The sequence below is a fragment of the Pteropus vampyrus genome, unplaced genomic scaffold (assembly GCF_000151845.1).
Source record: "Pteropus vampyrus isolate Shadow unplaced genomic scaffold, Pvam_2.0 Scaffold99, whole genome shotgun sequence".
Lineage (NCBI taxonomy): Eukaryota > Metazoa > Chordata > Mammalia > Chiroptera > Pteropodidae > Pteropus > Pteropus vampyrus.
In genome coordinates this window covers 4861769-4878392 of record NW_011888880.1, presented here as the reverse complement: position 1 = coordinate 4878392, position 16624 = coordinate 4861769, and the positions used below count along the sequence as shown (strand labels likewise).

At 38.8% G+C, this 16624-nt stretch overlaps 1 pseudogene; it reads right to left on the bottom strand.

Annotated features, from left to right (window-relative positions):
• Nucleotides 1-13899: 13899 nt before the first annotated feature.
• Nucleotides 13900-14084, bottom strand: LOC111742723 (annotated as a pseudogene).
• Between the last annotated feature and the right edge of the window lie 2540 nt (nucleotides 14085-16624).

Below are 16624 nucleotides of genomic sequence, written 5' to 3'. Positions count from 1 at the left end.
AGAGTCAGACTACCTGCTTGCTGCTTTGACTCTGCTGTCCCTCACAGTAACCACACCCATCTTGTCTTTGGAGATTGGGTGCTGCCACTTGGCTCCGGTCACTCCAAGATCCAATTATTCCCATTGCATTTAGGTTCTCCAGTGGGGTGGCTGCAGTTCACACTGCAAGGTTCTGGCCTGCAGAGAAGAGCAATCATAGAACTCTTCAAGGATGCTGGGGTTCCCCTCACAAGCTTATTTCTTAGAGTCTTGGTGAAAGGAATGTCTTAGAAATGCTCTCGGTGTGGGTGAACATGTCTTATAAGACAAATCCATTCTAACATTCCAGTCGAAGCCTCTGACTCTGTACCTCTACAGTAAACCAAGGGAGGTCGGGCATTTTCAGTCGGTCTTTTCAGTGGGCCATCTTCCAGTCCACGTTTCAGCCGGCCTACCCAGCAAACCAACCGTTAGAGCCCTTTCTAACTCCCAGAGCTGCAGAAACTCTGCTTAGTGAGTTCATATCAGTAAATTTGGCCGGATCCAACTTTATATTCCTTCCACTATTTATCTAATACCTTTAGGATCCATTCCCGTGCATATTTCCAGATTTCTGCCTCTGGAAATTTAGAAGACTCAAATAGTTTGGAGTGGAGTGTACCTACTCATGGGCCACCCTCAAGCTGTTCAGGATTAACCCCTTAGACTGAGGTGTAGAAGCTCATACCGCTGGGAGTGGGGAGACCTCTTCCACTGTCAAAGAAGACTCACCAGAATTTAGGGGCTCAATGTCCCCAGCTTGATCAGTGTCTTCCCACATGTCCCCATCCCAAGAAGATCCCATTCTTTCCAAATCAGTGCCTTTCCCTTCACAGTGGACACCCTGCAAAGCTGGGAGTCAGGTTGTCCTGTAACTCAGCCATTCACAGGGCAAGGACATAAGACTACAGGAGATAAGACTCTCTATTAGGGTACTCATAGTAGCTGTTAGGTCATTCATGTGGCCCTTGAGCTGGGAATTTGATTTCTGAGCTCATTCTTTTCTTCCTCTTCTTTGTCCAGCAACATTAGGAGCAAACAATAAGTATTATTATATCTTTTATTTTCCAAAAATGTTTGAAAGTATCATATACAGAGTCGCTTAACTCCTTGCTTTTTCTTCTCTCTCTCTCTTTCTCTCTCTCTCTCTGTCTCTGTCTCTGTCTCTCTCTGTCTCTGTCTCTGTCTCTCTCTTTCTCTGTCTCTCTCTCTCTCTCTCTCTCTCTCTCTGTCTCTCTCTCTCCTTGCTCTTACAAGTGGTTGATTAGGTGTGTCCAATGCAGATATTTGGCATATCTCTATGAACACTTCATCACACCACAGACTATTTGTGCTCTCTTACCAATAGAAACAGGTTTAAACTACTTTAATCCTAATCAAATCAGCCAATTCTAGAAACCTCAGAACCAATTCAGAAAACTCACCCTTAAAATTATGTTCAGAATTACTTAGGTTTCTCTAAGAAGACTGAGCTTTCTCTACAGCACTTTTCTTTCTGAGACCTCACCAGAATAACCTTAAAAGGTCTGTTCATGGCAACGTAAACTTTTTTTCTAGTATTCGCCTCAAAACTCTTCCCATCCTTACCCATTGCCCAGTTCTAACAATGTTTCCACATTGTTAGGTATTTGTTACAGCAGCAGCCTACTTCTTAGGCTTAGTTCATTAATTTCTGTCTTGATCTGTTCAAGCTACTATAAAAATGTTATAACCCAGGTGTTTCGTAAACAACAGATATTTATCTCTCATACTTCTGGAGCCTGGGAAGCCTGAGATTAAGGTGCTGGCACTTTCTCGTTCGTAGATGGCCAGCTTTTTGCTGTGTCCTCACATGGTAGAAAAATGAGGGAGCTCTCTGGGACCTCTTTTTGTAAGGACACTAATCCCATTCCTGAGGACTTTGTCCTCATAGTCCTCATACCTAATCACCCCCCAGAGGCCTCACCTCCAATACCTTCACATTGGGGATTAGTTTTCAACATATGAATTTGGCGGGGGGGACGTGATATTTCAGTCTAAAGCAAGAGTTAAGGTCAAAACTTCTAAAGAGAAGAACTGAATCTCTTTCATACTTTCAGGCCTAAGGAAGCAGAGACCCAAGAGGCTGTGAGCTACACCCAGGGAAAAGTTTACAAGCAGAGGCAAAATGAGTCTTACTGCGACTGTAACCCCTTGTCGACCCAGTCCATTTTTTGATTGAATTGAGGTGATCAGCTATCTGAAGCCTATATAGTTCTTTTATGTCTATTATAAAATCACTTGACATACAAAAAAGTAGTAATATGTGACTGATATAATTATGAGCAAAAATAAACAATAGAAGGTCAATAGATGATATAGATCTTGAAGTTAGAAGACAAGAACTTTTTAAAATATCTGTGGGAAATTTTTATATACCGTTTATAGTAACTGATAGGACAGGAAGGATTATCTGTAAGAATATAGAAGTTATGAAAAAATAATGAATCAACTTGAATTGATTGACATATATGGAATACTAGACCCACAACTACAGAATGAGCATTCTTTTCAAGAGCATATGGGATATTTACTAAAAGAGATCTCGTGCAATGCCATAAAGCAAGTCTAACTAAATTAAATCATGTAGAGTATGTCTTCTGACCACAATGGAACTGAATTAGAAATCACTTACGTAAAAAGCCCCAAATGTTTGGAAATGAACTAACACACTAAATAATTCACTAAATGTAGGAACGATCACAATAGAAACAGAAAATACTTTGAACTTAATAATAACTACAATATCGTATATCAAAACTCATGGTATGTAGCTAAAATAGTGCTCAGAGCAACATTTATAGTGCTAAATGCATGTATTAGAAAAGAAGAAAGGTTTAAAATCATTGACTAAGCTTTTACCTTATTAAGTTAAAGAGGAGTAAATTAAATCCAAAGAAAGTGAAAGGCAGAACATAATGAGTAGTGATCAATAAAATAGAGAGCAGAAATACGGTACTAAAAAACCAACACCTATAATTAGTTCTTTGAAAAGATGATAAGAATTGATAAATCTCTAGCAAGACTGATCAAGAAAAAGGAGAAATTTCAAATCACTTATATTAGGAATGAAGCAGGGACATATCAGTCTGATACTATACATATCACAAAAATAATGAGCCAATTTCAAACAACTTTCATGCTAAGGCTGGGAGGAGGGCTGAGGGTCTTCACCTTCGACGTGTAAAATGTCACTTCACTCCTCTCTTTTCAGATGACATCTCCGCACTCTGTTGTGCCTGCCTCTCAGGCCCTCTTTCTAGAACACATACCTCTAGCCTTCTGCAGTGGAGAAAAGACTAGCGCTCACCCCCTAAAACAGAGAGGCGGTGTAGGACTAGTTTTTATGGCAGACTCTCAACTGATCTTGCTGTTTTCGGTTCCAGTTCATCAACAATTCCAGAAATACACGGAATTTCCCTAAGACTTTCTGGGATGGTTCCGTGGTAAACATGGGCCTTGTTCTTGCCTTTCCCCTTCTGGCTAAGGAACTAATTTTCTTAGAACTGCTCATTTCATTCGATTGTCACCCATTCTTCTGCTTTCTCCCTTCCGGCTGTTGTGTCGCTCTCGATTTCTCTTCCGTTCTCTTTCCTCCTGTTTCCCCTCATCTTCAGAGCTCGGCGCCAGCCATCTTTAAGATATCTTCCCCCCCTACCCCAGATAGAACGGACTGCCCCTGTTGCATTCCCACCGCGTACTGTTATTGGCTCTGTGACCTTGGGAGACAAACATATCTTTCTGAGCCCGAATTTCTTTATTTGTAAAATGGAGATTCCTACTCCGAGGGTTGTTTTGAAAGTTCAATAGGAAGATGGGTCCGAAGTAACTGTATAGTATTAGGTACACACGAGGAACACGCAGGTGTTTTATTTCTGTCCTTTGATGTGAGCAAAAGCTTGGAGAAGAGGGGGCAAGAATGTGTGTTAGGGGCAAGGGGGACAGAGAGAGGAGGAAGCAGACACGCAGGGGACTCCTGGAAGACAATGAAGAGTTTCCTCTGACCTCAACCGGAAGTCATTGCCCACGTGGCACATTTCCAGTTCTTAAAATCGATATCTTCCTTTTTTTTTTACCCCTTAAGTTTAATTAACATCAACAAAAATTTGAAAGTTGCACCAAATGTATGAGGCTTAAATCAGCCTTGCAAAATTCCTGTTCAGCCTCTTAGAGGTTCAAATCAAACAAGTAAAAAGAAAAAAAAAAGATTTTATTATTTTTTTCTGTGCGAATACCTTCTATTGAAAATCCACAACTGATTTTTTTTTTAAGGTTAAAAGAATTAGACACTCATTTTCTGACCATAAGTGTTATCATTTGTAAATGTAATTATGAAAAAAAATATAGTAGTTTAAGAATCTGAAAACATTGATGAACAAAATTCTTAAATGTCTAAAACCATTTAAATTTAACGTTTAGCTTCATCAAAATCTATGTGAAAATTTTGTTTCTAGTCAGGGATGTTCATGAATGAAAAATAGTTAATAGATACATTTATAGGTATGAAAACCATAAACCAGCATAAGGAATTCTCTGTTTGGGTCTGGTAAATGTACACATTGTAATGCAGGGAATATGCAGTGAGCAACCGAAATTTAAATTGCTGGGAGCCCACAGACATCCTGTAGTCAGAAAAAAGTCAGTTGATATCTGTGAAGCGACTGCCATACACTTGAAACTTCACTCTTTTATTAAAATAAAAAGAAAAGAAAGAGACAAGGGAAAAAGAAGAAAACAAACCACTCTTTTTTTCATGCTGCAAGCTCAGGGAATAGTTCATGCTCTCAGCCTGGGAAGACGGTGGGTGTAATCTCTTGAGAAGAGGGAATGATTTAAAAACTTAAAACTGAGCAGAATGGTACAGTTAGGCCACCTCTCTCTGTCTGTTAACCATCTTCTTTAGATGGAAATTCAGACCCTTCTGCAAAGACCAAGCTTTTGTGACCTATTTTGAACCACAATCATTAAATACACATGCTTACTTACAAACCGAATCAGGAAGATTTTTCCCTTATCTCTCATGAAAACTTCCCTCATTGAAGTTAAAAGGAGTCATTCAATATAAGAACTTCATCAAGACCTACTGTGCCTACTCTGAGTGTAAGCCACGAGGCCCCTGCCTTTTTTATTTCCCCAAAGAGGATCGCAGTAAAGAGCCTCTCCCTGCACTAATCTGTAAACTCCACAGGACTCTTGGAGAAAGGCAGAAATTTGATTTGGGCATTCACTATAGTAGTATATTCACAAATGCTACAGGTTAATCAACGTTTTTATTGAGTTTAAAATATCCATGTAAAATTCACTCCAGAGAACTCCCAATTCTTGCCTTAAATCTGAATATATCAAAGGACTTTTAAAAAAATCAGTTTCTTCTGGAACTGATAAGCACTTGAAACAGCTCGCCTGGGGACTATAGCATTCTCTAGGATAATGCTTTATCTTAGGGAGAAAGAGAAAGAGCAGTTTTTTTTGTTTGTTTGTTTTTTAAATGCTTTTCTGAATTTACAGCCTCTGATTCAGGGCTGCCAGAGCCAAGTTAGGGTCCTGAAAAGCAAATGTTGCAGAGATGACAGAGGAGAGTTCTGGAGAAGAGGTAAATGAATTCGGTGTTGGAGAGCAGCAGCTTCTAGAATCTCAAAAGTGCTGTAATGTTTTCAGCAAGAAAACCAGGAAAATACTTAGAGTAAATTATTGGGATGCCTCTTTTACCGTATCACCAATCCTTTAATCGGAAAGATATATGTGGTTATGCCAGGCAAGAAAAGTGATACCTAAGTTTTCCCACTTATTAGAGCAAGGTTGTAATTCACAGCTTTCGGCTTAAAGCTCCCTCATAGGGCATGGAAAAGCCATAGAGGTAGGGACAGGGAAATAAACGAGCAGAGAGAAGAGCATGTGTGTGTCTGTCTCCTCTTTTTAAACCTGCTGCTGTCACCTGTCCAAGAACAGCTTTTAGAAAAATGCTTATTTATTTGAAGTTGCTCGCTTCCTCACATGACGACTGAAAACTTAGCTGGGGAAAAAAAAATTGCCTAAATATTAATTCCTAAGTAAAAAACTAACTCAAAGCAACTAGATTCAGGAAAATGGCTGATATTTTATACTGACCAAGACTTTTTCTCAAAGTACTGATCAACATAAAAAGGAAAAAGTAGATCAAGTTTTACTTTTAAATATAATTTAAATATATGTGGATCACAGTTTACAGAAAGGTAAAAATTCTGACTGGAATCTGAAAAATGAATTCCCTTCTTATCTCCTCAGAGTTTTAACAGACCACTAAATGTTAATAAACCAGGTTATCACAAAATATATTTTTTCCAAAGACATATTTTGTGTCAGTTAAAGAGGTTAGCCCATGAGCATTTTAGAGATTTATCTGAATTTTATAGTTAAAAAAAAAAAAAAAAGGCCATGCTTATCGGTTCCGCACCTGTAATGAGTAAGGCCTTTGTTCTTCAAAGAGTTGTAGTCTGTAGAGATAAGCCACAGCCAGAGGGCCACCCTCAGGGACAGCCACCATTGCTTGCTGGGAGGCACAGTCTCTTTCCCCAAGTGGGAATTGCAGAGGATGGAAAATCCACTGGCAGTGCACTGAGATCACAGCAAATTAATACAGAAAATACAAACAGGAAAAAACACAGGGTCGGCTTATTCCCCTGAGGGAGCGGAGGGGAAATTTCTAGGGAGATTGGGTTTCGTTTCTGCACAATTCCACACTCCATTGAATTTAATTATTTCATAGTTAAAATCCTAGAAGACAAATGTCCCCTCAGTTTATTCCGCCATTGTCTTTCTGGTGTAATCACGTATTTCCAGATTGTTTTGATGAGACATTGTGTCGCAGGGAGTGTTCAAAGTATGATATGAAATGAGAGCTCTCTTTGCAAAGTGCTTTCGTTGTCTGTTATTTTGCTGAGCTCATTTTATGCGAAAAATTAAGAATTGGTTAAGGTTCTTTATTTTAAGGTCACGAGTCCCTATTCCCATCTCATGTAGCTCTCAGAGGCTACCGATGGACTTCTCGGGGACTAATTGTTGGGCCACTGAAAGGGTCAGCTCCTGCCTGAGCCACTCCACTGAGCTGGCAGTTCGTATGCCGGAAAGGGGATGAGGTTTTGAAAAATTTATCCGAGGCTGGAGAGTTCCACCCAATGTCAGACATTCTGTAACTTTTCTCGGTGTGAGTTTGACAACTTCGTCTGGCTAAATTAGGTCCGAAGTAGATTGTTGCCAAGTCGGGGGAAGAAGGCTGCTGGCGAGGCCTGGTTTCCTGCTCGGTCGAGCTTTGCCACTTATTTGCTACGTGACTCAGACCTTCAATCAACATGTATTCGACCTTCGCGAATGTCTCTTACGTGGCAGACTGAGGGTGTGTTGCCGGTTTTCTTAAACGCGGGGATGATTGATAACGCAGCGGTTCATCAGACAGAGCGGGTTCTGAGTCCCAGCTTTGTGACTAATGTAACCTTGCACACTCGTTTACTCTCCCCCGGCCTCAGTTGCCTCATTTGTAAATGGCGGATAATAATTGATCCTTTACATTTGATTGCAGTTTAGAAGAGATGACACAGGCGACGTGCCTAGTACAGTTCCCGGCCAAGTGGACGTGACCTTTACATGGTAGCTGTTGTTATCACATTGACACGGAGAAGCCAGCAGGGGCCAGAGGATTCTCATTAGGAATGAGAATCAGATCTGGTCTGAGTGCTCCGTCCAATACTTGGCCTTGGATGGGCAAGTGACTTAACCTTTTTCAGACTGAATTCATGTCCGTATGGAGAGTTCTTTACCGAATGAAAGAAGGGGCATGTGAAAACACTGCCTTCAGATGCCCCCCCTCCCCCAACACATACACACACCCCAGAATCCAGAAGGAACACTGTAAATACAATTCTGGTCTCACTTAACTTTGTCACCGGCTCCCAATTCTCTCCTGAATTAAGTCCACATTCGTGGGCACAGCACACTAAGCTGCGCACCCCTCTCTCTTGGGCTACGACGACTGCTATTTCAATGCACTTTCCCGTTGTCTCCAGCTAATTCCCAGTCACACGGAACCAACGCACATTTCCTCGATCACACGCCGCCTTTGCAAAGCCCATTCCTCCTGATTAAATGCTGTTCCTCTTTCTGACTTAGCAAACCCCTCATTATTCGGCATGGCACTCATGTGTTCTCTGCAGATTTTCCTGACCAGTGAGCTCATCACGCTCGCCTCTTCTCTAATACAGCAATTTGTCGATCGATTGCTTCGTTCTGGAATGAACGAATGGCCTCGTGACTTATCAATACATCTACTTCCTTAAGAACGTGAAGAGTGTTTTATTCATCTTTGCATCCCAAGAAGCTAGAACAATGCCTGTCATGTCTTTGCCATTCAACAAATTATTTGTAAATGAAAGAAAGAAGAAAGCATAAAAGTTATTATCATTACTGAATTCATTTTTACTGTAACAGACAAACCCAGAGTTTTTTAAGTTAAAATAAAAGGCCGCAGGCACTTGGAACACATTGCTCCAAAGAGTCAGTTTGAGCCGAGCTGACGGTGCAGGCAAGAAGCAGCTCCCTAAAGTCAGCTACTTTTAAAAATTATAATTTCAACATTTATTGGTATTGCAACAAAGTGGTGAACTTTTTCCTTCTTCTAGTACATATTAATAACACAGACACGTTCCTAAGGAAAAAAATCATTCACTAATTTAAAAAATGAATGAAATGTGTCTGTGTAATCAAGGTAAGGATTTTTCTTGGTTTGAGTCTTAATGGAAAAGTCACAACTGGTCTTTATACAAACTGAAAACAAATCCTGGTGAGCTTCACAAAATTTCCACCGAAATAACCGAAAGGTAATTACCAACTGAAGAAGGAAAAACAAAGGTGGTGGAAGGGGAGGACAGCAAGAGAGTATGAGGAGAAAAGAACAAGATTTTAGGGCTTCAAAGCTTTCTCAATATGGCGGCAACGGTGTCCAGGCCTGATGCCTCCGTAAGATATCCTCCAGTAAAGTTTTGGGTAAAATTAAGTTGTTTTGGGTCTCTTTCTAGTTCCTTTTCTTATTTTTTTCCTTCACATCCAAGTGTCCAGATATTTTGGTTGTTTGGTCCCCCCTTTGTCTCCAGGTCTCCACTGGTCTGTGACCCTCTGAAGTGACCCAGGCCCCTATGGTCCCCTTCCTCTGCATCCCAACCCTGTGGCTCCAGCGAGCCCTCCACCAAAGAATACAGCTAAACAAATCCACCCTAGCTTGCAGCCTTCCTGAGGGGTTTCACATTTGCAAAGAGGTCAACAAGTTAACCAAAATGCATATCTGAGGGATAGAATTTCCAGGGGTGTGAGAAAGCGAAGTGTGGAATTTCATGCCTCTCGAGGAAGGAAGACAGTTTTTGGCTTGGAAGTCTTCTCAGTACCTGTGACTGGGCCACAGGTTGTAGCCGCTGGGTTTCCTGTTGCTCAGGAAGGCACTGGAGGAGGTGGTGCTGCTAACGGAGGCAGCCTTTTAACGTTCTCAGTGTTTTCATCTCAGCTCTTCACCCAGCGTTGTTGGAAATAATATCCCCTCAAGCCCATTTCTTAGGTAGCTAATAGAAACTTTAAAAGTCACTGTTTTCCGAGACAGATTGTATGAAAATAAGGCCACTGAGTAGTAAGCTTCTGATTGTTGTTGGTCTGGAGCAGAGGACATAATTAGGGGAATGGTCCTATGCCTTCATCGAGACATTAAGTTTTACTTCAACCAGTGTGTAAACTATGCTGCCTTTTTTTTTTTTTTAATGCTAAGTGAATTACTTAAAAGTGGGATGCAAATCACTAAAAAAAAAAAAAAGATCTCCCGGTATTGGCTAGGATGTTGGCTAGGATAAACGGAATCTAGTGTCAGGAAGGAAATTTAAAGATCATCCTCTTTCTGATTTTTATAAGTTGCTATCATTTGAAGAAATGGAAGCACAGAGTAGAAGAAATAATTTTGTCTTGAGATTCGAAACACCTCATTATTCTCCCAATGTTGCACTCCTGTTGGCTCGATGTTACACAAATCAGTTTTTCTATAAGAGGGTGGTAAACTGATAGGTAAAGGCCAATATTCAGTCCAAACATAGGTTTCGTTTTTCCTACAGCATTTAGAAAACTGGAAAATTCCACCTAAAAATCTGGAGTTCTAGTTTCTTTTGGGGGGGGGGGGAAAGGAGGGAGTGTTGTGGTTGACCGTGGGCCTGAGTTTTTCATGACACCCAACCAGAGCTGATTAGCTCCATCCCCTTAAGCTGACGCATGTGCTGTCGAGGTGGCCACTGTCCTCGTCCCTCTACTGTTTCACCCTGGCCCAACCCTCTCATTCATCATCCACGCCTACATACAGCACTGAATTTGCAGTCTCTGAGCTAGACATACGCGTGTCATTATCTATAAAGTGGGCAGTGGGGAGGGTGACAGGTGATACTAGAAAAGTAGCTTCCAAATTTAGTCGATTATAAAAATAATTTAGTGTATCAATAAAAATGGAAATTCTTGGGCCCCACTCATGTGAATTCTGGCTCAGGGGATATGGGATGGGGTCTTTGATGTTGTGTGTGTGTATGTGTGTTTTATGTTCCTTGGCTTATGTTAGCAATAAGTTAGGGTTAAAATTTTGACTTAAATGATCTCTAAAATTCTAGGTCTAAAATTTTATCACTCCAACGAACTCTGGAAATCTAGGGTGATAATTCTTTTTCAGGTCAAAGGACTTCAATGCATTGAAGGCTCTAGTGCAATTATTAAATCCAATTAGCCACTGATTTAAATTATTTTCAATCAGCCTTAGGCTATTTACCATAACATTCCCCCAACTTGCGATCTCAAATAGGAACAAAGGGACATGGGGAGTAAATACCGCTAGCTCATCTATCACTTCCACATTTAAGCGACTTGTTCGCACAGCAGGTAAAAATTCCCACAGCCTGGCCTCATTCCTCTGAAGATATGCATGTTTAAAAAAAGTTAGGGAAGAGAGGCAATTCTTATCAATGCACCATTTGAGTGCAAATAACAGAAGAGGATATTCAGGATTACTGGTGTTGATAACAGGCACAGCTTACAGGGGCCTTTTAAACTTATGTTAGGGACAGTTTCTTAGAAACCCGGGAAAAAAATACAGGAAGGATTTAAGTTTGATGTAGTGGGGGTCTTTAAAAATTTGGCACAAGTCTTTTTGTTCTTTCAATTCATCCTTCAAGGTATCACAATGTGAGAGAATCCAGGCTTTGGGCTCAGGCTGCCTAATATCAGAAAACGGGACAGACGTCTGCAGACCAGAGGCTCCGGGAGCTGAGCGGTTTCTATGGAGATGGGAATTAGCGAGGAAGTGCTTTCCTTCTGATTATTCTCCATCCTAACAGGGACAATTGCAACCATTTATCTTTTTCTGAAGAAAGAAGGACAGTTTGGGGAATAATAGCAAGGACTTGAGTGATACCGTTCCATGTTAAATATCCTAAAATATCACCCCCCCCACCCCCGCTTCTTGCAAGGTAAATCATAAGGTCTTTGAAGGTGGCCTTCTCTTAAGAGGTATGGCTTTGACTTTGTCAGAGGACAAAATCAGGAAACCCGTATGAGTTTGTCATGCTTTATCAATTGCTATATTACTTTAAAACGAGATGTATACTAAGTATTTGTAATGGTAACAGCTTGAATTCATATTTAGTCTTCAGACAAAACATAATACTTTCACTTATGCCTGAGAAGTAATTGATATGAACAATCATTCTCATTTTTTCGATGGAGAAACTAAGGCATATAAATGACTTAAGTGATTTTTAAAAAAAAAATAATCTGTGGAAAATGAATCTGTGAATATATGTAATCTTTTTGGAATCCAAATTTAGTGAATTTTCTTTTCATGGTCCCATTAATGGTTTTCTTTTCTTATTCTTTGCTAATACATAGCTGGAACACAGTTGCATTAAATAGAAATGTATAAAAAGTAAAAGTTACACAAATCCCACCACCCAGAGCTAACAACTGGTACCTCTTTAATTGATGCCTTTTTAGATTTTTTTCTTAGCCTGTTTATATAGACACAGATATACGGATGATTTATTTGCTTATATTTTATAAAAATGAGCTCCTATAAGTTTTATAGTTTTGAAACTTTTTTTCTCGACAATATATCATGGATTTGTTTTCTAGGTCAGCATATGTGCCATAATTTATTTAATCTAGTTCATATTTCAGATATTTAAATTGTTTTCTCTATCTTCATTTTTTTTTTATAAACAAAGTTTCTTTAATTAACGTTTAGAAGTGTGATAAATACTATCGATATGTCCTCTAAATAGGACATTTCACTGCAGCAAAACTTCTCAGAAGGTACATTCTCAACATGCTGATGTACACTGGATTGTTTTAATGAAAAAAAATATTTTTAGTGCTACAGTGAAGACTGGTAACTCAGGGTCTCAATATGTACTTCTTTGAATATTAGTGGATTCTTTGACTTATTTTGAATGATAATACTAGAACCTTTTAACCCCAGTGGTTTGTAACTTTGCTTGCACACAGAAACTCTTAGAGAATTTGTAAAATTTCTGATGTTCAGACCAAAGCTTCAATTCAATCACAACCTCCAGAGGCGACTCCCAGGCTCTCCTCAAAGGAGTCCAGCGTATATGGCTGAATTCACGGTCCAGTGCTCAGAAGGCACCCATGCTTGGTTTAAGGCTCGCTGTCAACGTCTTGAAATTTGTAATAATTTTATCTTTGAAATTGGTTTCTTTAAATGTGAAGTTAGATGAGAGAACGGAGCATCCCATTCACACATAGCCTCGGAGATGCCCTATGAGCTCTGAATCCTGGTGGACCTAAGGTGCACGGGGGTTCGATGAGATTTGAAGTTAAGAGGGTCACGTCTACTACTGAGTAAGTGGGGGAGGTGACAGCCCAGAGGGGCTACTCTTCCCATGTAAACCAGAAAGAAAGAGGGAAATGGCATTTTAAGAACTATAGATGACCAACGATTCCTATCATACCCTTTCTTACTATGTCATGTCCTCGTATTAGCCATTTTATTAACACGGCAACTTTCTCTTACACGCAAGAAAGAAAAAGGCAAAACTTTTCTTTTTAGACCTTCCTTCTTCATCACTAAACTGAATTGACAGAGTGTTAGTAGAATGCGTGTGAATCAATAAGTGAAATAAAGACAATCGAGCTAGCTTTCTGCAGCACTTCCGCTGTCCTAGTAAGAACAAAATATATACACGTGTGAGCTACGAAATGCAAATCGTGTAATTTTCTGATTCTGTCTGAGTTAAATGCTCTTCTATTTGCTTTTAAAACTAGCATTGCACAATATGAAGAAAATGACAGAATTCATGCTAATTTTTAAAATTTAAAATTTTCTTTACTTAGAACATCATTAAATAACAAATAAAAAACACTGTTACTAGTCAAGAGAGAAAAGGTAGAAAAAAGAAAACTATTTTATGCTTTAGTACCCATTCTCCTGTGTTTAAACAAGGGGGTTCCACATTTTATCTTGCATTGGGACCTACAAATCATTCAGTTAGTTTAGGCAATGTGTAGTCAAGTTTGAGACTCACTGGCCTAATACCTACACTGTTTAAAGGTCTCTCTCCCGTCTACTTGGTCTCCAGTGTGACTGTTTCACTGTACTTCAATTGCTTATGGTTTAATCTAGAGGAATCTAACTTTTTTTCCCCCCTCTAGAAGTAGGCTAGAAATCTAGGAGCTGGGAAGAATATAGAAGCATACATGTACAATTGCTTTTCTGGTTCAAGAATAAATGGTAGAATTCAAAGTAATTCAGATATTTTTCAATATGATTAGAGGAGATATCATATCACTCTCAATGGATTATTAACTCCACAGAGGCATAATTTTTGTACCCCTCCTAAGAACTATGTGAATGCCAACTGTATAGCAGATACTCCATAAATATTGCTAAATAAATTAATCAGAAAGTTTGCAAAGATCTAGTATTTTACGTGTCCAGAGAAGCTTCTCTAGTAACAAACTATAGAAATGATCCCTGAAAGTATAGTCTTAAGATCTAATATTTTAATATTTAAGTTTACTCCTCTCACACACGCATGCATTCATGAGATATATTAGCCACCGTCTGATTAACGCTTCACCTTGACTCATGTTTTTGCTGTTGGTTCTTAGTCCTCGCTCTGCATTCTCTGCATGGAATAGCTTTATTATTTCTTGGTTGACACTATCAAGTTTGATGGCTCACGTGATTGTCCTTCGTGGCTATGGTAAGGCAGTCTTTGAGGAGTATTCTAAAAATACCTTATTGGTACAACTGAGCTGTTTATTTGGAGGTTTGTGAAGAGCTTGGCTATCCCCAGAAGGTGAGTGTCTGAGATCTGTGGTAAACCTTAGGAACACTGTCCAGAGAGAAGTCGTGGGCTGTGGACCACCGGTGACCTTGACCTCAGCTGACTTCTTTGTCTGAAAGACCTGAAGTGTCAGCAGGCAGGTAGAAGCAGCTGGGTCTGGTCCTGGTCCAGGAGACTTGTAGCCAGTGGGAATGAGGACAGTGGAGGGGCTTTCTAGGGAAAGGTGACAAGGACCCAAAGGGAAGAAAACAGGTGGGAAGTGTGGGAGTCCGTGAAACAGAATGATATAATTTAAAACTAATCTAAGGAATCCCTCAAATTTGGAGGCAACAAAATTAAAAGTTTTCTCCATTGAGATTTCTTGGATTGCCTGCCCCTGAGCATATTTTCAGAACCTCTTTACAGAGATAGAAGTTTAATTATTGCTGATGACTGCCAGCTTCAGGACCTAGAGGTGCTAGGCAGCTAGATAGTAAACTTGAGTCTTTGACATTACATAATCAGCTTGAGTGGTACTGGCCTCATGGAAATTAAAGAGAAGAGGATTATATTTAGCTTATTTTCAAACTCGTCTTAGCGAGCATCACAGACATGGATATTAATTTTTTAAATGAAAAGTGGACTGTTTACCATGCACAAAGGATCATTTGTGCTACCCAAATCTATGCTAATCTCCATTCCAAATCCCTTAGCAACTGTTACTTGGTTAGAAAGGTTCAATTTTCATGAAAGAAAAAAAAAATACTTTCTGAATATGTTGCAGCAAAATTTGGTTTTGGAGTATTAAGTTATTAAAAATATAAAAAAACACATGAAATAATAAAAATGAGTGTTTAAAATGAGTTTGAATTCTTTAAATGCAATAAAATCTTTCTAAATCTGCCTCTTGAATTAGATGCTTTCATTTCTGCATTGTAATAAATGATAGTAAAGAATAGAACTAGAAAAGTATACCCAAACTGTATATGAACTCAAGATAAAAAGGCTTCCTACAGTTTTGTTTAATTAGACATTCATTATTTGCTCAGTCAACAAACAGCACATGAGGATATATCATGTACTAGATTCCAGACATACACAGGAGAATAGATTCGGTACCTGAGCTAAAGGAGTTTTTAATCTAGTGGGAATATGAACTTATGTTCATATGAAATATGAACATAAGTTCATATTCCCACTAGATTAAAATGTATGAAATATAATCATTGATATGATGGAGTTATAAAGACCTTTACTCACACATTTAAAAACAAGTGAAATGGAAAATTTCTAGGAAAAAAATGTAATGTACTAATATCGAATCGAGAAGAAATAAACCAGTAAAGATATTGTATGACAACATCAGAAATAAATAAAGAAAAAAATCCACCCAAGAGCCAGTTCATTTATAGGCATATTCTCCAAACATTTAAGAAACAAATAATTCCCATATTTTATAGCATGTTCTAAATAAGCATTTTTAAAATAAGTGTATTACTGAATAAAGAGAATAAGCAAAGAGGAAATACTGCCCATCTCCTTTTATGATGCTATTATAACTTTGATAACAAAACCAGACAAGAGCGGCACGAGAGAGGGAAATTACGATCTAAGAATATTTATGAAATAGATGTTTCATATTAGAGTAATACATATTTATGTATGGATGTATATGTGAGTATGTGTGTATAATATTATAATGCATCATGGTCAAGTGGATTTAGCTCAGGAATATAAAGAAGGCTTAAAATGAAAGACTTTGTTGACGTGATTCTCTACACTAAATATTAAATCACACAAAATATTTGATTATCTCAATAGATGCAGAAAAATCATCTGACGAAATCTACTTCCTTTCATTATAAAAAGTCTCAGAAAAATAGTAATAGTAGTGAATTTCTTTTACTTGATAAAAAGAAGTCATCGAAATTCTACAGTAAGTAGCATACTTAATGATGAACAGAAGGATTCCCTTTGAAGTCAGGATCAAGAGCTGAAACCTTGCTCATCATTGTATTGGAGGTACCAGCTAGTTGTAGTCAGACCAGAAAAAAAGGCATAAAGATTGAAAAGACAAAGCAACACTTTCAATATTTATGTTATGTCTATATATTTGTGATTAAAACCCAAGAGAATCTAGGAGATTCAAAGAAACTCTCATTAGATCAAATAAGAGAATTTGATGAAGATTCTGTATACAAAGATTAATTATATTAACATACCACGGCAACAAACAATTAGAAGATATAATTTAAAAGGTT